At 35.7% G+C, this 22909-nt stretch overlaps 1 protein-coding gene and 1 long non-coding RNA gene across 3 annotated transcripts in view; both read left to right on the top strand.

The window, feature by feature from the left end:
* LOC127158352 (uncharacterized) overlaps positions 1 to 22909 on the top strand; it is a gene marked incomplete at its 5' end in the record, with an annotated part of 125655 nt that overhangs the window by 79755 nt on the left and 22991 nt on the right. The window lies entirely within an intron of this gene.
* LOC127158350 (uncharacterized) lies at positions 11765 to 15286 on the top strand. Of its 2 annotated transcripts, XR_007826142.1 has the most exons (5): positions 11765 to 11894; positions 12840 to 13075; positions 13166 to 13350; positions 13920 to 14168; positions 14876 to 15286. It is a non-coding gene; the product is annotated as an uncharacterized LOC127158350 (long non-coding RNA). The 2 variants fall into 2 exon arrangements; XR_007826141.1 differs by lacking the exon at positions 13920 to 14168.

The following is a 22909-nucleotide window of genomic DNA, read 5'->3' as shown; positions in this document are numbered from 1 at the left end:
CAGCCATAGTAGAGCTCTTGCCTCCCTATCCACTGGAAGGATGTGCTCGGCGAAACTGATGCTCAGATCTTTGCATACTGGAGAATTCTTCATAAGATGCTAGAATTCATCTCTGTAATGCCTCATGGTGAATTGGATAACCACCTGTCGGTTTCTCCCAGTCTCTAACTTTCCCACATGATGAAGGAATCCACCATGTTCTCCAATTTTGTGGACCATTGTGGATTAATCTTCGCCATGATTCCAAGCACCTTGTCCCGTGTTCTTTCTTCTGTTTTCTCTTTTAAGCCGCGAAGCTTGAAATTCCAGCGTCGTTTATAACGCTCCATCTCCTGAACCCACTCTTTCAGCTCTGCATTTTCCTTCGCCATCTTGGACACTTCTTTTCCAAGGTTACTGGATGCAGATTTACAGTCCTTGATCTCCTTTGCGTTAAATTCTGCACTCTTTGACAGTTCGGCAATCATTTCCGTATTCTGCTATAGTTGTGTCCCAAACAGCTCCAACATAGCTGTCAGATAATTTATCACGTCGAGAATGGGCGTTGAAAACCTCAGGCTGACCATCCCCTTTTACTTTTTTTTGAGGTACAGGAATTTTGGTAGGTGTAGATTCCAACAGTCTCCTTGCACTCACTGATTGAGTTTCCATCATCTCTTCACTAGCAGGGGCAGTGTAGTCGTGAGACATTAATGGGTGTGGACCCAAAGAACAACCTGCTGCCGCTGTTTTTGGTTTCGGCATGTTTTTTAAAGAGTCACAAAAGACCACCAAACAGTATGCAGTTTTACACCTTTGTTACACATTTACACAGCTGATTAAACTACACAAGAAGGACGGGCAACACGAAAATTGGGCCTGAAAATCAGAGTCACAACAAAATATGTGTGCTCAGTTCGCCATCTTGCCGGAACCCTATGTGGATTCTTTTCATTTTATACACAGTTTCAAAAATTTCTCTTAAAAGGAGAAATTCCTGACAGTTCTACAAACCGTCGGAAGGTGAGACGTGCGTCTCTGAATTTTATCATCAAAGGTAAATATAAGTAAGAGACATTTTATAATAAAAAAAAAAAAATTGACTGTCTGGTACAACCTGGGCCATGTGCTTTATTAATTAAAAATGTTGTTTAACCCTCTGGGTGCCACACCCCTGTTGGTTTTACCCTCTTGTGCCCTTATTTGGTCTTTCCTGTTCCGTTTCTTGTTACATCGTCATTGGATAATTCCTTTCACCTGTCTGTGTCTCATTAGCTGCCCTTTATAAGTTTGATTCAGTTCCATTGTCCGCTGTCCGATCTTGATGTTAGTTAATGTTATGTTGGAGTGTGTTCTCCTGCTGTTCCTGTCTGTACCCTTGTTTGTTTTATTATTAAAAACCCATTTGTTTGATTTCCTCGTCTTCGGCTCTTTCCTACGTCTCCTCTCTACACATAGCCGTGACAGAAGATTGGCCCAAGAACTAAAATGTTCTAGGCTGAGGAATTCCTTTTGAATGCCTTTTGAACATTCAGCAGGAGGGAAGACCTTTATGAACTGTCTGCTCCACCATGGCCTCCCGGACTGTATACTCCGCCATAGCTCCCCGAGCTCCTTGATCCGCCATGGCCACCTGGACTGTACACTCCGCCATAGGGTCTGAGGGTATTTTGGGGCCCTGGAGAAGTTTTGACATGCCCTGACATTTGTGCTTTTTTCAGTATCTTAAAAGCATGTGAATGCCTGAAGTCAAGTCAAATCAAGTCAAGCTTTATTGTCATTCTGCTACATGTGTGGACATATAGTAGGACGAGATGTCGTGTCTCACAGGACCACGGTGCTAAGTCTGAGCAACATGAATGTACATGTTTGTGTTTTTGAGAAAACAATGTTTATGTAACGTGTGTAACCCGTTGTTGTAACACCCGTAATGGTGACCAAGTGCAATTTTGTGGGCGCAGTAATCAAACGTAGGTTCGGAGGGAGGATTCTCTTTTCTTTAAAGAATGACAGCAACACAACAATAATGATTGTTAGAATAGGAAAAGACTGTATTGGTACCATAAACAAAATGAACTGTAGTGTTACCACATATGTAAAAAATATATATATACGGCATGTAAACAGAGAATGAAAGTCCTGAAACAGGAAAAAAGCCTCCTCAGTGTTTTGTAAAGTCACGTCCAAGAAAAATGTGGAAAGGGGGAAAAAAAGGTTCTCTACCAGGGTACTTTCAATGATGATCCAATCAAGAATCCAAATGTGTGTAGTATGTAGTGTATTTTCCTTATCTGCATACAAGAAAACGATGCCCTCCAGGAAGTGCTGAATTCGGCCAGGAAGAATGCAGTGCAGTGTTGAAGATTGCGGATGGCTCGCCGTTCAATTTCCGTTACCAACTCAGGAACTGTACAAGAAGAAGGGGACTACAAAAAACCAACCTGCACAATGCCGGAATGTGTTACTCACTGTCATTCACGTTATCTAGATTAACAACAAACTTTTCACATGAAATTATATAATATTATATAAAATGGATTACTTCCTTTCAGCTTTGTCTGTGTCACCCTCTTTTTGCAAAGAAAAATACTAAATAGTCACGCTAACACATTAAACAGAGCACATTAAACATACCATTATCGTACACTACAAATGAAAAATAGAACAAATAAAGTCACACTTTACTATATGATAGCTTCCGATTTTTTTTCTTTTTGTGTGACAGAAAACCACCAGATTTGGAGAAAAAAAATACCCCATTAACATGACTACTGCACAGGTGGCTAACATATGACGCAGCAATTTTAATAATAAACTCGCTCCGATTTTTTTTTTCTTTTTCCCACAGCAAAATAATGCTTATATCCTAATTTCAGTGCACATCTGTCAATATTCGTTAGTCATCCATTACAATCAGTTATATTTCTTAACATTGAACATGTAAGAACAATTACAAAACAAGTTTCAAACGAAAAAAAATTAAAAATAAAAAAAAAATAACCTCACCGGAGTTCCATGAAACAAATCATGAAATTTTTATCCCATATCATTCAACAGAGAAGTCGCCCCCTAGAGGAATTTGCTAGCCACTACAACCATTTTCTGTTCTCTATCTTTGCATGTCTGCAACCCTGAAATTTCATAGGGGTTATACTGCTTAGTAAAAATCTATTTTTTCAAGTCACTGAAATAAGACCAAGAAACATATACAGAACATTTGTTCACAAGACTTTTGAGAACTGGATGTGGTAGTCTAGAGTTTTTTTTTCTACAAAATGATGTGAAAAAAAACAACTCTATAGTTATAACAATATAGACTATTTCAACGGCTATGCGGCGGATTAAGGAAGTGACGTCTTTGTTCCTTGGACGTTTCCGGTTAGTGATCGAGCGTATTCAAAACAATGGCGGGAGGCGCTTGATGCACAGTGGGATTGCGATAATTCATTTAATCCTGTTGTTTAAAACGTCCACATTAAAATTATATCCTTCTCGTTCAGTGGTTGAGTGCGTCCTCTGGTCCGGAACTAACATTCGGAAACGTGTTTAACGTTAGGTTTCCGAGAAACGCGCCTGGGTTGCGGCAGTAAAGGATAGAAGGCTGGATAACAACTAGCAGCTCTAGTATATACAGCGCACATTTCGATTCAGGCAAGTAAATGTTTTTATTTATTTATTTATTTATTTATTTATATTTCTTTACGTTAACTCTTCAAGTATGATGCAGCATAATTTAAGCTAGCATTTTGTCATTGTTGCCCCTAGCATTTTGATTCGTGTGTAGTGAAAAGGGGGCACGTTTTTATTTCCGTTTTATATGGGCTACAATTAAGTACGAGATCGTCTAGTTATTCTAGCTATTTTGTCAGCTGACAAATGCAGTGGGTAACAAGTTATAAAAATGTATACTGTAAACATTTTCATAATAAGCTTGGGTAATGTTACTTCCGATACTGATGTATTAAACAATAATACTATTATTTTTAAATATTGTGCATTTTAAATTAAATAATTGTTTTTCTACTTTTGTCCTTAGAAAGCCATCATTTTTAATGTAAGACACCTAAGACCACCTGCTACAGGGAGATAGGAAAGACAGCTGATCGTCTTGCAGTGCCGAACCACATGACCATATGAACTTGAGGATGAAATGCAATGTAGTACTTCAAGCTGTTTGTTGTTTCAGTTGTTGAAGTGTTTTATGTTCATACAAATAGTTACACATATTAATACATTTGCTGGAAATAAAAACATTTGAAAGTGCGTGGATGTTTTTTGTCTGTATACACTACTGGTCAAAAGTTGGGACACATTATTTTTTTATATGTTTTTGAAAGAAGTCTCTTATGTTAATCAAGTCTGCATTTATTTGAGCAAAGTAATGGATTTTTATATATAATATACTTCATATTTGTAACTAATCCAGGTTTAGGCAAAACAGGGTAGCCAGCATTGCATTCGTCTTCTGTTTATTTGTGACCATATGATGACTCGGATAGAGCATTCAAACCCTTTCCTGCACTGTTCCACTGCATCAAACGTGATCAAACTAAACACACATTTTGAAATGAATGAAGTTAGTAATAATGGCATGTAGTGCTTCATTTACTAGCATACATATAGCGTTTATGCATGTTCTGTAAAGCTGCATAGAAACGATATGTTTTGTGAAAATCGCTGTACTAATAAATATAAATATGTGCATAGATATACAGACTGACCCAGCAATGCAAGTGAATTGACCACTAATAACCCCTCCGGATAACTTAGCGACAAAACATAATAAACACGTAAGTGATACTGTTTGTCTTGCTTGAAACTGGTGTCATCCACTGTACCAACAAATGTTCGCAATATATCCGCTAATAAGTTAGCATCCAGACTGCCATATGCTTTTACCGCCATCTCTTGTGTACAAGCACGCAGCATCAATCAGACAATAAGCTGTTTTTTTTTTTTTTTACCTTAACTGCTGCGCTTGTTTTGACGGATAAGAGATTTAAAAACGGCGCTACCGGAAATGCTCCAGGACCAGACATGCGCAGTAGCATTCCGACGCGCGTGTTATTGTTTACGTTCTTGAAATGGTCTATACTTGTGATCGAAAGGGAATATGCGAGGGAGTGACAATGGCCATTGAATATTTAGTGATTCACCTGAGAGACTTGGGTACCGAAACCCGGTGCCAATACGGCACCGGTACCCCTGTGACCGGAACGCGAATTTCGGTGCCACTTAAATGCCTGAACTGTCGGTTGAAATATTTGTCTTCTGGTGCTATGACACGGATGTAGAAGCATTGATTCATCAACATGCATGATCGCTAGTTAAATTTAAATACTGCATTCATGGGTGTCAGAATGATCAGAAAATGTATTTACTGAATGAGAAAACTCACGTGAACGTCGGAAAGCTTTGATGATAGAAATCCAAGACATCTTTGTAGCTACTATCCATTTTCACATCTCGAATTAAAAGCACAAATCGTCTGGAAATGAGACCATCCGAGAAGCGCGTGAATGCTGCAACTATCGTTACACTTGCTCTGACTGCAGCAGGTGGTTTGCCGTTAGCTTAGCGAGCTACATTAAACGCGTCTAACTTAAAATGCCAAAGACTAAACATTCTAAAGTGCGGCTATATTTCACGAAAAATGATTTAGACACTGCGACGTGCAGCAAATGTTTTACAGCAGTTGCGTGTGAAGGGGAAAACGCGTCAAACCTAATGAATCATTTGATGGTATGTGGAATAAACTTGAAAGCAGAGGGATGCACCGTGTTTGACAGTTTGCAGACATCAGCTGGAGAGGTGCCGTATTTTGCCAGAGATGGCAAATATGTGATGCGATCTAGGAAAACACATGGTGAAATTTTACCCTTTTTAGGTTTTGACACCATATGAAAGCTGAGTTCAGGCCCCTTTCCAAAACTTTTATTCTTTACATAAGCTACGGTATGGCTATCTTAGGTCGGCTTATAGCGATGATTTTCAGGAATGGGATTTTGAGAAAAACGGCTTTAAAGTGAGACGGCTTTCACTTTCACTTTACGGGTTTAACGAAAGCTGTCTGTCAAGTTAGGAGCGCTACTGCATCATTAGACAAACAGACTAACGTTTGTTTTCCGTTGATCACCCATTTTATGTTTAGTAAATAATGCAGCACCTTGTAGTAAAAGCGAGCGCAGCGCAACTGTTCGCGCACTGTGATAAAACAGACTGTCATCGGACTCCTCTTTAGTAACTTCATCATCCGATCCTTCATCTCTGGATGTCAAATAGCCCGTAACATCATTTAGGGCACTGACATCACCAAAACTGAGCAGATTGAGACGAGTAAGATCGGTTAAGTGAGCAGCTGCAGTACTTTAGACGGCGTTGTTGTGCTCCGCCATCTCACGATATTAAAATAAATACATAAATAAATAAATAACTTTGCTTGCCGTACTTTACACAGGACTGGTGGATGTGAACTGATACGCCTTTACTAAATATGTTACGTGGTTATTTTGATAGGTTAACTGTTTTTGTGGTGTTAAGGGAAAGCACCTCCGCAGCGCGTTCTTAACATAGGAGAAAGACAGTCATTTCTACTTACTGCAATAAATGTCTATTTTTCTGCACTAAACAAGTGAATTTCGAAGATATATTTTCAGAGATGATAGACAAGATGTTATAGAATAATAATTTAATGAAAAACGAATTTCCTAAAAACGTCCCACTGCGACATCCGACGGGCTTTCCCAGATCATTTCTGCAAAAGAATTGCTGAAATTTTAAGCTGTTAAGTTATTGTAGTTGGGTTAGGTTTTATTGTTGTTGCGTTCTGCATTGACATAATAATGTATAGTACTACTTCTTCTTCTTTCTTTTTTTTTTTTTTTTCTTTTTTTTTGTAAGAAACAATGTGAGAAGATTCAGAGATTGGGGTTTTAGATTATCTGTATTTTATTTATAACACAGTATAATATAAACATACATTATGAAGGTCAAAGACACATTATGAAGCACACTGATCTAATCACAGAGATGTGAACAGACGTTATGTAATTCCTGAAAACTGTTTTCTGAATTCGGTTCAACAAGTAACACAAGTAAATTATACCTGATATTTAAGTGCTTGCAAAACTCATCATCAGTAGTCAAGGAACTTTACCAATATAATATCAGTGTAGTTGAAGATCCGATGTTGGTACAGCGCACTCAGAGAAAAAGTTTGCATGATTTATCTGTTGTGCAGGTATCAGATCACAAACAACTAAAGCAAAGCAAAAAATAAAAAATAAAAATAAATAAAATAAACAATAAAATTAAATAACATAACATCTGTGAGCATGTTAATATCAGGAACAATTTAAAGCATCCTTGCTAAATAAGAACATTAGTTCTATAATTTCTATCCCAAAAAAAATATTTATATAGGTATCTGGTCACTAAAATCAGTAAATAAATGAATAAATCAGTGAGCATGTTGATAGGCCTGGAGCAATATTGTTAAATTAGCAATGAACAATATTGCCCACACTGAAAAAAATGATTCTGACCCCTTGTAAATGTTACATGTTTTTATCTGGTTAATTTCACTGATTTTAATGTGTTATTTAATCCTACTTATTTTTTATGATTAATTTTCAAATTCACTGCCTTTGTTTAAAACAAGTTAATTTCATTCAATTAAAAGTAATTAGAAAAAAATAAGTTTCATTTAATTTCCATATACTGTCCGGTCTGCGCATGTGCAGACACATTTTTTTTTCTGAAGGCGCCAAGGCGGGGGAATTGAACGTGATGCACTCGTTTGAATGCTGCATCCAGCTCTGCATTTTCGGTAAGTAAGCAATATATAATCATTGGTGTGTTATATTTGTTACTTAAACAGGGTTCTGTTTACACTTTTAAACATTTTATAGAAACAAAATGTGTTTAGCTAATGCTAAGTTTGTGTGTTTTTATATAAATTACATTAGCTAAGGTTTCAGCGACTAGCTTAACCAGGTGAGTTGTGTAAGGTTAGTAAGTTAACTTAGCTTAAGTGTTAAATGCTTGGTGAATTCAGTGTTTGTCTTGACTTATTTATTAGTTTGTGGAAGCCGAATAAAAGCAAAACAGTTTTACGAATGTTAACGTTAATTGCAGCAGCACCTTCCTTACTGTCTAGGCTTGTAGGTTACGTTAGACTGGCCAAGCCTAACATTACATTAACGTTATTCCTGACTGGCTGTAAGCATGTTTTCTAATCTTGTCAATGTGTTAACATTAGGACGAAATACATCTGTGAAATCATGTTGGTAAAAGGTGGTTAATGTGCACTGACGGCAAGAATTTATGTTCCTACATAATCATAATGGCAGGCCTAGGTAAAGTTGGGTGCCTGAATTTACCGTTTCTTTAAAAGTTTGTATTTTTTCACACCCGTAGACCCGCCCCTACTCTGCCGCTGACTGGCTCCGACCGACCGTGACATTTTCAAGGCTTGTCACTCCACTTGCGCAAACCTAACCAATGAATGCAACGAACACTAGCCAATCAGAGGCAGGTCTTCGCGGAATGCGGGTAGGAATAAAAACAAGCGTCTCTTTCGTGGTAGCGGTAGCAGTCCTCGTGGACGGTATCCGACTCGCCTTATCAGAGCTTAATTCGTAAAGGTGGGGATAAAAGTACATGTAGTAGAAGCATGCAAATGTTTCATGTCTAAATAGCAGGAGATTTGCAGATGACACGAGAGGACCAGCTAGTACGACCACAGCTGATAGTCCAGTGAAAGACCAGTTAACCTGATGTGGTAGGCAGAAGACGACAGGGATAAGAATGTGGGTTTAGCTAGCAGGTTGATGTTGTTCAACTTTGTTTCTGCTCTAAACACAAAGATCAATTATGTTGGCACTGCATTTATTGCTCCCAATTTCAAACTAATACTTTTAGTATAGAAGTGGAAAAATACAAATACTAATAGAGTTAGTGATATGGCATGAAGACAGAAAAAAATAATTAATTAATTTTAATTAAATTAACAAATTAATTAAATTTACAAAACTAAGAGCTGGCAGGGGTCTTGACTTGTTGACTCGGTTATAATATCTCACAATGTACTTAGTAGTTGTAGGCTTGTGGACTGCATTGTGAAGAGATTTTTCTGTTTCTGATTTCACAAACAATTTTTAAAAAAATCGCCATATAATATGATCTGACACAATGTAAATAACCTTACACAATTATTTATTCTAAAACATTGTACAGGTGTTTATATTTCATGCATTGTTGTACAAACAATGGTAGTTAATTTAAGAAACCAAATCTGTTTTGTACTTAATTCACACAATTTCCAGAAACTTCAATATACCCCTCTTGTTTCATATAATTTCCTGTCTGTATGCTTATAGCATCATGCCATAAAAACAAAAATCTGTGGTTTGTTAATTCACATGAACCTTAATTTAACTGACAAAAATATTTTCAATAGTTTTACTGACCAGTGTAATTATATATTGTAAATATAAAGAAATTTAGAATTTTCAGGTCATTAAAATCTATTACATAAATTCATGTTTTTCTTATATTCTACAAATATACAGGACATTGAAGGAGATGACATCCAGAGAGACCTGCAGAATTCCACCATGGGCGTATATGTCATCAACAAGGAGGGTGGAGAAATTGGAGCACATGATGACATTGGCATTTATGTTGAAGGAGAAATCATTCTGGACAACATTGGATCTGTAGCCCAAGCATGTGCAATGATGCTGGGAGTCATCTATGTATTGAACATGGCTTACCCCAAAGAGCTGAAATACTCCTATGAATTCATTCAAAAAGTGCTCTTGAAAATGGATGGAGAAAGGCTTTCCCCCAAAGTCCTTGGACTAAAGAACAAAATCATTGCTGGACTGTAGGATTTCTTCAGCCGCTCATGTGAACGCCGCTAAGCTGCATTTTTAAATCTGGTTTGGGAGGCGATAGAAAACATTTAGTATGATGTAAAATGCAGCCCTAGAAGATGTTTCAAACTAAAAACAAAGTGAGTGGTGTACTGTAATACATAGCCACTGGTGTGAACATTTAAAATTGTCATTGGATTTAGTAGTTCATTTGCCACTATTTTTATTATTCTCAGAGCTTAAGCTTCAGTGGACATTTAAGTCACGTTTCATTTTATTCAGTAAGTCTGTTTCCATATTGATACACCAACTTTTTCACCTCAGCCAAGCATAAAATCTATTTTGTTATATAACATTCTTTTTTTCCTATTACAGTATTTTTTGAATGTAACTGTTTGCAGTTTTTTGTAATTTCAGCATCAGGTCCTCAGTGTGCACTGTGTTGCAGCTGTGGACAGTTCTTGTACTATAGTATTTTTTTGTTTTGTATAGTACTGGTGTATTTTGTTATTTGTATATGTTGTGCTCTTGCAAATGGGTGGTAAAAGGCTTTCCTCCAAAGTTCTCCTGTGTATATATATATATGTATACAGCCACTATTGTGAACATTTAAAGCTGTACTAAGGATGTTTTGGAATATTGAGTCAATGTAAGTTTGCAGTTTAATATAATCTCACACAAGTTCCTCAGTGTTTGCTGTCTTCCAGCTAATCTGGTTCATTTGTTTTGTTTTTGTTACGAATGGTACAATGTATTTTATGTTAATGGATGATACTACTGCATTTTGTTATAAGAAAGCAATTTGAGAAATGGTGACTATTGAGTTACATTACTGAGACTCTTGTTTGGGAGATTACTGAGTTACATTACTGCCATTCTTGTTTGAAAGAGCAAAAATATCTCTTGGAGCACAAAAATAAAGTTAGAGTTGAAAATATTGGGTTTGCTTTATTTGTCTGAATATTAATGAAAGATACAATAGATTAAAAAAAAATTGGATTAAAATTAATTTTAATATGTAGAAATTAAACGATTAAATTGATCTGGTTGCACAATTAATTTGAGTAAATTCTACTCAAAATAGTTTAGCTAAAATTATGAATATAATTAATCTGAAATTACTGAAAGAGATTAATAAACTCAATGTATAAAATATAAGTACAACCAATTTATAAAATATAAGTAAACTCAACTTATAAAATATAAATTCACTCAACTTAAAAAATATATCTGGATTTAGATAAATTTATTTCGTGCAACCCCTTGACGTAATAAAATTAAGTAAATTCAACATAACAATTACTGTAGTAAACCATGTTTTTCTATGTTTATACATGTGAAGACCAGCGGGGAGTATACAATACTAGATTTTTTAAAAAAAAATTTAGCCAGCAAATACATGCATAATATAATATCATCGTAAACTTTAACATGCCATGCTGTGTGACCACAGGCTAAATAATATGATGAAATGTTAATAAATTACATCATGTAATTTACATGCATCAGCACATTCAGCAGATAGCCATAAAATCAAAATAGAAATTTCTTATAATATATTCTACCTAGCTGACAAGGATCACTCGGTTGCTTTGTGTCAACTCAATGCAGTTACACCGCGGGTTTTTGACCAGCGAATGTCTGCAATTTGTCCATCATTAAAACGACGACATCACATTACGTTAACATCACACCAGTGTGGTGATGCATTATATGAATCTTTATAGACATACTAGTGTTTATTTCATAAAGACAACGTTGCACTTATTCAAACAACAAGATATTTTACCGTTACAAGAGATATCTGCATTGTATTTGCTCCTAGTCGAATCTCCTGTTGCATGACGTGAGACTACATTTCCTCAGCACCGCCCACAGTTCCTCCCCGCCTCCATAGGTAACCGCTAACAACTTCAGTCTGCTTTTGTTTTCACGTAGAAAAGATATGAAGGCACTATTAACCCATGGCGGCAGCTGTTCTCGACAAAATAAGAAAGTGCAAACAAATTGAAAGAGCTCAAAGTCAGGGAAATTGTGGTGAGTGCGAACTTTGTTTGATATATGATTGCTTAAGAAATGCGCAGAGAATTTCATATTTGCTACCTCCTGAGACGTTTGAAGAACTAAACAGAAGTCTGGATGAAATTCGAACGATCCTGTCAACGCATTTGCATTCGGGAACTACAGATTTTTCCGTCTCTCGAAGTAACTCAGGTGAGTTTCTGGTCTTAAAAAGTATGCTCTTTATCTGCAGTAAGCGCATACACAAAGGAGGCGAGGAATCTCGGAAAGCTCCTCTTTGTCTTTTTTATGCGTTTGTTTATTGTCTGCTCTCTACTTTGATCATGACGATTCCCATAGCAATACAACTGTAACTTTCTCCTCGGTCTGCATAAAAGTAGTCTTACCAGTGTACATGCTATGTAACTATTCACTTACAAAATGAATACAGTTGTAATACGAATTAAAATCTATGTACATAATACATAAAGTTAACAGTATGACTGTACAACAAACTGTATTTTGCCTACATAATTTTTATTAACATTTCCATGTAAATAAGGATTAAAGTAACAATTCTTTGAATGGCTACTGAAAAACACTACTGATAAGGTTCCACACACAGGTTAGTCAGTCCATAAAAATGTATTTGTATGTGAGATTTCAGATTTTGTATCACACGTAAGTGTACCATATTTAGGTTTAAAAATAACAAGCAGACACTCCAACAGTTCAAAAGTGTAATTTAATTTTTAAAATTTGCCTGGTCAAGTTCCATGACTCATAATAGAAATTGTATTTCTTCAACATTTGTACTAAAGAAAACAAGATTGAAAAAGTAATTTATATTAAATTAGACCATTACTTTGTTCCATCCCTTCCTTTCTTTCCATTCTTATTTGTCACAATTTTTCTAATATTATACTGCTTGCCATTAGGAGCTGCATGCCAGTAAAACAAATATGTTACTTTCAATTGCAGGTAGCCGAGGTAGACCAGCCATTCAAATAACACATGACCAAACTGAATTTTTAATGAAGCAAGGTCACACAGTCAAACGAATGGCAAGAATGTTAGGGTGCTCCTCCTCATTCTTGTACAAGAGGTCCAAGCTGCTTGGTGTATCAATCAGGAGCAGAATGTCAAGAGTGGATGATGGAGAACTTGAAAATGTAGTGAGACGACTACAATGCCAGTATCCAAATACTGGAAGTAAGGTAAGCCTTGTTTGATTTCATTTTAAGGTCTGTCCTATCACTTCATAAACTAATTATTTCATTTTCTCCAATTCAATGCAAACATTTTAGATGATGTGAGCCTTACTGGTTGCAGAAGGATTAAAGGTTTCCCGCCAAAGGGTTCGTGAGATGTTGGTCCTTATCAATCCAGCGGCTGCTGCAAGGAGATGGAACAGCACAGTGACTAGAAGAGTTTATCATGTGCCCTATCCCAACAGTCTCTGGCACATTGATGGCAACATGCGGCTCATAAGGTTAGTTTAATTGTAGTTTATGTTCTGCTAATGCAGCATAAAAATGGTGATAATGGTGCAGTTGGTGATACTAAAATATAGCCTAGTGTAGAGCTGCATTATCCAATTCTGATTTATAGAATCTACAGCCAAATATTTTTAGAAACCTGCATAACCCAGCCATTTATGCTGGTTATACATCTGATTTCAATTAAAAGTTATTTGTTTTTAAAGGTATTTGGTCTTAAATATGCTAAATAAATCTGTTACAGACTAGTCCATTACTGTGAACCTAAGCAGCCATTGTAAATCACAATACTACAATATCATTATAACAGTTCACCATATCGTCCTGGCCTAAAACAAATAAATGTTAATTCATTGACATTTTAGATCCATTGACTTTTTTTTTAAAAGCTGGTTTGAAAGAGTCTGTACTGTGAAACTACTTTTAGAAAACTTGCATTTTCTATATGAATTTGTTACGTTCAGTGGTTATTTTGTATAATATTTTTGGATGATATATGCTGTGGGGTGCCTTTTCTCTCTCTCTTTTTTGTGTGTGTCTGCTCTAACTGCTGCTTAACCAGGTGTGGAGGAGAGGGAGGTGATCGCTCTCACCTGCTGCTCATTACTGGGCTGAGGTTGCAAACAAAGGTTGCTCAGCATGCCAGCCACATTGAAGGTTGCCTTCCGGAGTGCTGTTCCCCTTTGCCTGCCTTGTGTTGCTGTTTGTTGTGTCTCAGACTTTGGTCTTGTGTAAAATCTACAAGTTACGGCTTATTGTAGCCCTTTTTGATCTGTCATTTGAGTTCCTGTGTATTGGAAGCTGTAGAGAGGTGGGTGCCATTTTATTTCTGTGAACCTCTTTTCTCCTGTTTTTGGTTTAGTTAGGGAGTTAGTGTACATTTCTGTTGTTAATTTTCTTTATGTTGTCACTTTAGACAGTTTTACTTCCTAACTATTTAGAGGGTCCTTTTGTTTGTTGTTTTGGCCTTTCCCCCTCCTGAAGTCTAATTTTTGCTTCCAGTTTCAACTTTAATCATACTCTTGTCAATAAAATACCAGTGAACTTGGAACTTAATGTGTCTGTCGTGTGGGGCAGGGGACTGATACGCACTCACCCCAAACCAATTTTATTTTTACTTTTCACTGTTATTCCTTTACCCTAGACTTTTACATCAGGGATGTAACAAATTATTAATACATTAATACAGTACATACAATTATTCTAAGTATAACACAGTGTAGTTTATATTTCACTTCTATAGTCCCTAATATTGCAGTTGTCCTTCCTAATTTCTTGATTATTAGACCCTGCTTTTTTCACCATTTATTCATGTTAAAATAAAAATTTGTCCAAACAGTACTTGATTATTTTTTTAAATAATCATTTTAATGTGTCTTTTGTGATGTTCTGCATAAAAGAAACCTGGGAATTAAAAAAAAGTGGGACCTGTAGCACTTCTTTGTTAGTTTCTTCACACTGTACTACCTATAATACTTAACTTACATTTGTATTATTATTATTATTTTTTTCTTTTAGATGGGGCTTTGTGATTCATGGTGCAATCGATGGACATTCATGACTAATCACATACCTAAACTGCAACACCGACAACTGTGCCAGTACTGTACCGTCTCAGTTTATTCAAGCAACATGCCTTTATGGTCTGGCCTCTAGGGTAAGGTCAGATCACAGTGGTGAAAACTTACAAGTGGCCTTGTTCATGAACCTTGTACAAGGACTTCAGTGCTGGAGTCACATCACTGGGGAATCAGTTCACAACCAAAGGATAGAACGTTTGTGGAGGGATGTATTTTTACATGTTCTATACAGTCTTGAAGATTCTGAACTTCTTGATCCCAGCAATGACCTTCACAAAGTTTCACTCAGCATAGTTTTTCTTCCACAGATCCAAGCTAGACTACAGCACTTCAAAGAGGCATGGAATCACCATGGGGCACATTTGGCAAACGAATGGCACCTTTTGGAGCGATTTTGACGATATTTGGTAACAGTCCCAAACAAATATTTTACCCATTATATTTAAGAAGGGTGGTTTGTTTTAATGGCACAAATCGAGCACAAACGAATGACACCAGTTCCAAACAAATATTTTACTCCATTATATTTAAGTCAGAAGGGCAAAATGTGCACTGAGATACACCAGGTTTGATTATTTAATGTGTTTATTTTAACGGCACAAACAGGCACAAATCGAGCACAAACGAACTGTGCCAGTTTGGAGCGATTTGGGCAACATGGGGTGGAAAGTGGCATCACACAGTCAAAAATATTATGTTTAATATCTTAAACACCAAACCAGCATAAACGTTCGTTTTTGCGGCACAAATCAGCACAAACATAGCACAAACGAATGGCATAGTTTTGGTCATTATTTCTTTTTATGGGGTGCCAACTTCACAGAGGTGTTGCAGGCCCCTCCCTTGCTACCCCTATGAAAATATCTCCGCCACTGCTGCAAGGTGAATGTAAACTTTTGACTTAGTGTTTGAGCCCATTCTGTACAGAGAAAATAACAATATTTACAAATGATTTACAGTTTATTTAAAACTGACACCTACATGGACACTTTACTGTTGGTTTCATGACTGTAAGTCATTCTCTTCAAATGCTATTAAAGTTAGAAAATTGTACATTAATGTCATATGTAACTTTAGAGACGGTCCCTACATTTGTAAATATCAAACGTCCGATATCAAGCCTGCATTTGGCTTACATTTAAAAAAAAAAAAAAAAAAAAAAACTGAATTATTTACTGAAAATCTCCATTGATCAAAGCCTTCGGCACATTCGTGTGTGTGTGATGACACTTCCTGATACAAACACGCCCCACAGTATAGTCCCACCCCTCACTTTGAAAGAATTTCGATTCCATTTTAGGTTTGGCAGGAACATGTGCGACACAGAGAGAGTGAAAAGGCAAACGTGGGAACTGATTTTGCTATTTAAATATGACAGGCTCATAACTTATAAGACATGGGAAATGCAACTGCAAATGGACTTTGCTTTTTCATTTGAAATTTGGCAGGCAGTGTGCATTCGCGAAAGCGAAAAAGCAAACGGTAATGCAAAATTTGCAATTGCATTTGAATTATGTCACAATTTATGCATCCACATTTGCAAATGCAGTTTGCAGTTCATTTTTGAAAAATGTCTGGGATATCCCTCCATATTAGTCAATTGGAGATGTTTTGAGTCTCTTGTGCTATTATACTATTCTATTTGAAACTGTAATGTTTGTTGTTCTTATTTGTGTAGTTTAATTTCTCCGCTTAAGAATGTGGGATTGTATAATATGGGTTGACAAATTGTGTTTTGTTGCTTAATGTTGTTTTCTCTATTTTTAGAGTTTGTTTCAGTCCAGCTCAGTTGATCACTGTTTTTCCTACCTTCATTTATTTTTTATTTTTTGCTTTGTGATTAGTAACCTTGGTTTTGTGAATATTATATTTTTGAGTGTTGCCCAGGACTTGTATTTTTAATTTGATTTTCTTTTGCATTCTAGCAAGGCCTTGATGTATAGCCTTGCTTAGTGTGATTACAGAAGAGGGGTTTTCTCACTTCCATATTCCATAATGTGGGGTTTTAAGAGTATTTGAATTTTCTCTTTCATGTCAGTGTGCTGTGTAAGAAAATTGTAATTTCTTTTAGGGTTTATTGTATTTTCTTTTTTTTTTTTTTTTTTTTTTTTTTTTTTTTCATTGTATTGGTTGGTATGATTTTGGAAGTGTTGTACTACCCTCTGACTTCCTGTATTTTCAGCTAATATGAGCAGTGTTTGTCCAGCTTGTGAGCACAATCAAATATGACTATATTTATTGTATTTAATAAAGGTGAACTGTTATCTATAGTAATTCTGCCTTAAGTATATTCATTAAATTGAATAGCCGTGCAGGACCCCTCTTTTGGTGGCCTTGGGATCTCCTACCTAGAGTAAATTGGAGTGGCGTTGTCAAGAACTATACAAGAACTATGTCAGATAGTTTCAATAAAGATAAACCTATTTAATAACCCATCACACATTAATTAGCCATTTTATTTCCACTTTTCAAATATTTACTTTATTTTTATTGGAAATAAATGTCTTTCTGATCTGGTATGTGATGGGAAAAGGAGAAGCACGAGTTTGACAAAAGGTGTATTTGAACGCGGATCATTTGTGTCAAAAGCACACACGTTATGTCTCTTACACCCTGCGCCACTGATACTACAGAAAAACATGTCTTTTGCAGTGCTGTTTATCGCAGCAAGTCATTGGTGGGTGGAGTTATTGTAACTAGCCTCTGCCAACAAATTTGTCTGTTTGTCCTTAGATAAATACACCCCCAATTTTTTAGAGCTTCTTTACACAGAAATTGAATTCTGTTTGCATAATTGAAACGCTAGTTTTATTTATACATGTTATTTATTTATATAATAATAATAATTATTATTGTTTAATATCTCTGAAACAATCTGTACTGTATAAAGCGCTATAGAGATAAAGGTGACGTCATTTTGTTTTATTTAAATTTATTTAATCAGAAACATGCCATAGAGATTAAAGTACAATTTATGTCCTACTAATGATTTTGTTTTTAAGATACAAATGTTACACGTTACATTTATAATTACAATTCCCCCTCTCCAGTTGAGTCACGCGCATTTCAAGATGCATTCTGGCAAACAGTACCCCATGCAGTTTCTTCAGATGCATATATCAAATTTCAGCAAATGTAGGAGGTAATCCAGGTATTCCATGCATACAGAAAATTCACATACTATTCACAGTATACACATAGCATACTGCAATATAGTAGGAGTTGTATAGTAGTATGCCATTCAAACCAGCTTCTGTACTGATTTCAGTGTACTTGAGTTTTGTTTAGCAGATTCTGGCAAATATAGTAAGTCATCCGGGTATTCTATGCATACAGAAAATGTGCATACTATGCACAATATGCATACTGGATCCTGCAGAAGTAGTATGATAGTATGGCATTTTGAACAGAGCCTGTGAGTAAAACAAAAGTAAATACACACCCCTTTTGGGTATCTTTAACAGACATCCTGCAGATGTACGTGTGCTATCTGGGTAATCTAGGAAAAAATAAACCAAATATTGCAAGAAAGGTGGGAAAGGGAGACATCTTGGCCATATTTCAAAATTATTAAAGTTAGGTAGTGGGAACAGGAGAGAGGAAATTGTATGGACTACGTTAAGCCTGAGGCATTGTGCACTAAATAAAACATAAAAAATTGTAGTGAAACACCAGACTGGCCTGTGTGACGAGTGTCAGAAAGAGGAATCAGTGGAGCAATTAATTTTACATTGTAGATTGTTTGTTTATTTCCTTCTTAACCCCATTCCAGCATCTATGGCTATATTCATGGTGAGAAACAGTTAATCCATACACCTGTCGATCCATACACAAATCTTGTTTTTACACACACGTCTGGGGGAAATTTAGAATCTTCAATTAACCTAACGTGCATGTCTTTGGGCTGTGGGAGGTGTAAACCCACACAAACACAGGGAAAACATGCAAACTCCACACAGAAAGTCCTCCTGTTGTTGCTTATATTTAAAATGTTATCATGATAAATATGTCAAACATGGTTTACTTTATGTTTATTGTACTATTTGTAATTGTGTCTGTTGTTCTGCTGTGTTATAGGTTTAGTTTTTATTGATAATGTGACAAATTCAAAATTATGACAGAAGACGTAACAGAAAATAGAGGCAAACAACAGCCATACTACAACAAAAATAAATGTGCAAAAACAAAATGTAAACTGTATGAAATTAAGAAATGTATGAATACATATAGAATGTGTAGTGCAAACATATTCCACAGCCTTTTGATATATGAGAGAGAAGAGTATATAAAAATAGTAATAATAATACTAAATACATCTGCAATATATACTGTTACTACTATTAATAATATCCAGTTGTAACATATTGTGTAGACATATTTCTTACAAAATATACATTTTGCACAATTTTACTGTTTGTGTTATATTTTTATGACAGGTTAATGTTTCTGCAAAAGACTGCATTCTATTTTCATCATGGAGCACGTCACACTGGATGGTTTGTGTTAGTCATAAATAAGACATTTTTGAAGATTCATTGTGTTGTTTGTTTGTGTGTTGTTGTTTTTTGATTTGCTATACAAGAATGGTCTAAGTGATGGCAGATACAGTCAAGTTTACAGGTCTTTTACATACAAGTTCAATTCATGTTCGGAAATTTCATTTAAACAGTTCTTTTTTAAAATGTTCTCAACTGCTGTGTGGTGATTCTGTTCTAAATCATTCAGTGTTTTTTCTTTTTCTTTTCTTTTTTGTGTCTTGGTGGTTCTTATGGGAATGATGATGTCTGAAGTGTATTAAATGATATGTTGTCATTTCTCAAGTTGACAATTTAAATGTGATATGCATATTTAAATGTAATATTCATATTAATTTTAATAACAGAGACAATGTAAAACTCTTTCCCTTAAAACACGTACTGTAGTACTGTTACTACTTAAGATTCATTTACAGTTGCCTAATGTTGCTGACCTTTGTGTATTTGGATACATTTAGGAGGGTTGCTCAGACCATTTTTCCTGGACATTTCCTGGAGTTATCCTGTAAAGATCTTCCAGTAAGTTTTTGATTAATCACATATTATTTGGTATATCATTCAGTTGCATTGTATTTAGTTATTGCTTGCCTGCGAACATTACCAGGGCATTCCAGTGCAGGGGTTCTCCAATAGCTGTTGTCTTTTTGCTCATGGTGAGTTTATATGAAGTTTACACTGACAATCACATCACTTCTATTAAATTATATAAACTTAAAATGATGACATTTAGCACTTTGTAAATCTCTCTCTGTCTCTGTCTCTGTCTCTGTCTCTCTCTCTCTCTCTCTCTCTCTCTCTCTCTCTCTCTCTTTAAAGGTCTCCTTCAAGGCACAAAAAGTTGAAGAAAAGTTGAATATTGTAAGTATTTCACTAACCTAGTTTTGTTGTAATTTCAGACAGGGCTTCAACTAGGACATTAAGTAATACGTGCCTTAGAAAAAAAAAACATTACTGGTGTGCATCTTGAGACAAAACAAATACACTGATATATTTTAAGATCAGACTTACATTTTAGTCTGGGACTAGGCTTAAGCCTTGTCTGTGAAACCAGGGGTATATGTTTTTTCTTTAATCCAGCTGCCATCAGACCTGCTAAAACAGATTCATCTGGATGTTGTGTATGAATAAGGATACTGGATGCTGTGGCATCAGAAAAAAAAGGGGGTTTTCACAGTGCTCTATTCCGACAGAGTGTTTGATGGCTTCTGATCTATGGACTGCTACTACAGCATGGATGAATATGGATTGATGTTTTAACGAATCTGGGTGGGATTATTTATTTATTTATTTTTATTTTTTGTGTAGACCAAAAAACTTGTGTAGACAAGCTAAAACTGAATAAATGTTTATTTTATTTATTGGCTAATATTATGTCTGTTTGCCAAATTGGTTAATGTAACTTAACAGAAGGTTTTTCCACAGTACTTATTCTACAGGCTCTTCTGATTATTAGTATTATTATCATTGTGTTTTATCAACCATATATGTTTGTCCTTATCATTCAAAACATTTTTAGTTTCCATGCACTTTTAGTAAAAGTACAGAAAAACTGTAAAGCATGGTTCAAAACAGTAGAAATTACTGATTCTACAACATTTTTTTCTGTCATGTGTAATCAGTACAATGGTAATATAACACTAAAAGATATTTTGAACTTGAACAGCTTGTGAGATTCTATATGCATAAAATAATAATTATAATTTGTTTTTGATTAATTGTTTTGATTGGGATTTGGGTTTATAGAGTTATGTTGGATTTATTACTTAAACAGAGTAAAGAGATTAATAGCATTTAAGATAAGAGTCTGCCTTTTTGGGAAACTTGCAAACTGTAAAGATGGCACGCCCATTGCCCAGGGTCTCTGATAAACACTCACAAGACACTCAGAAACGGATCCCTGATAAACACTCACAGGGCGTTAAAACCTCCACGGATAGTCTACATTAAAGCAACTTTAGATCAATATGAAGAGCTCACTTATATGCTTTCTTTTCCTCTTGTTCGCAATGGGTAAGGTTTTATTTATTATTATTATTATTATTATTATTATTATTATATATACTGTATTATTATTATATATACTGTAAACACTGTTTGTTGGAGATTGACCTTGCCTGTCTTGACTACGATCTGCACAATGGATCTAGCTCGCACTTGGATCTATTCACGCTTCCATCGAGTCCCGTTACAATATCATGTAGACACAGAAAAAGTTAATTCTTTTTCTTTGTTTTTTTTTTTTTTCAACAAACTTGCAAACAGTCACAGTCATTGCAGCCAGCCAGATAAAGAGGCCATACTTGTTTGGAGCCCTTTTAGTTGTGTTTTAGTTGAGGCTTTTTTGTAATATTGTTTTATAATAATAATAATAATTAATTTTAATCCAAAGAGATTTACACGGATCATGATTGCTAAATTTTTATCTCTGACTACTATTTGTGTTTGTGTATTTACTTTGTGTTTGTTCTTCAGGTGTGTTTGCTGATACTGATGGACCAAATTCAGTGTCAGTGATGGAGGGAGATTCAGTCACTATAAACTCTGGTCTTATTGCAATACAGAGCGATGATGTAATTGAGTGGAGGTTTGATGGAAATCGTATAGCTAAAATCCCCAGCACTGACTCCAGTGTGATCTCAGTGTGGATTAGTCCTGATGAGGCATTTTTAAACAGACTGCAGCTCAACAATCAGACTGGAGATCTAAAGATCACAAACATCAAAACCACAAACTCTGGACAGTATACACTACAGATCAGACGCAGTAGCGGGTCCTTAGACATGACATTCATTGTTAAAGGTATGTCTGTTATATATGTGTGTATGTATGTGTATGTGTGTGTTATTTAAATAGTTATTTATCACTCTACACTTAGAACACATTTATACCTTATTTAACCCTAAAGCAGGGCTGGGCAACTTTGATGCTGGAGGGCCACTGTCCTGCAGAGTTTAGCTTCAACCCTAATCAAACACACACATAAACAAGCTAATCAAACCTGTCATCACTATGTTCATACTAGCCATCCTAAATAGTGTGTGAGATTAGAATAATTATGTCCCAAAGCATAGTATGTTGAAAAGAGTATGCCAAAAGTCCCCAGGTGGTCTACTATTTCAGGTAGATTTTTGAAGCGTGGGTCCGTGCTAGGGATGTGCGGTATACCAGTACTGGAAAAGTACTGGTATTTATTATATTTCAAACGGTGTGATATCATAATTTTGCTCAATTTGGTATTTCATACGCTGCTGTTGCGAAGTGCACCTGTAGGTGGCAGTGCTTCCCGAATTGTTGCACAACCAGTAAATGTGACAACAGAAGTGCGCGTTCACAAAATTTCAATGAAATTAAAAATCTATTTTATATAGTGTAGTTACAATTAGGTATGTTCAACAGCGATTGAGTAGTTGAGTACTCGGCCATGACAGTGATGATTG

This window comes from Labeo rohita, unplaced genomic scaffold, assembly GCF_022985175.1.
Source record: "Labeo rohita strain BAU-BD-2019 unplaced genomic scaffold, IGBB_LRoh.1.0 scaffold_147, whole genome shotgun sequence".
NCBI classification, from domain to species: Eukaryota; Metazoa; Chordata; class Actinopteri; order Cypriniformes; family Cyprinidae; genus Labeo; species Labeo rohita.
Note: the sequence above shows the minus strand (reverse complement) of the source record. Positions and strands in the feature narration are given on the sequence as shown.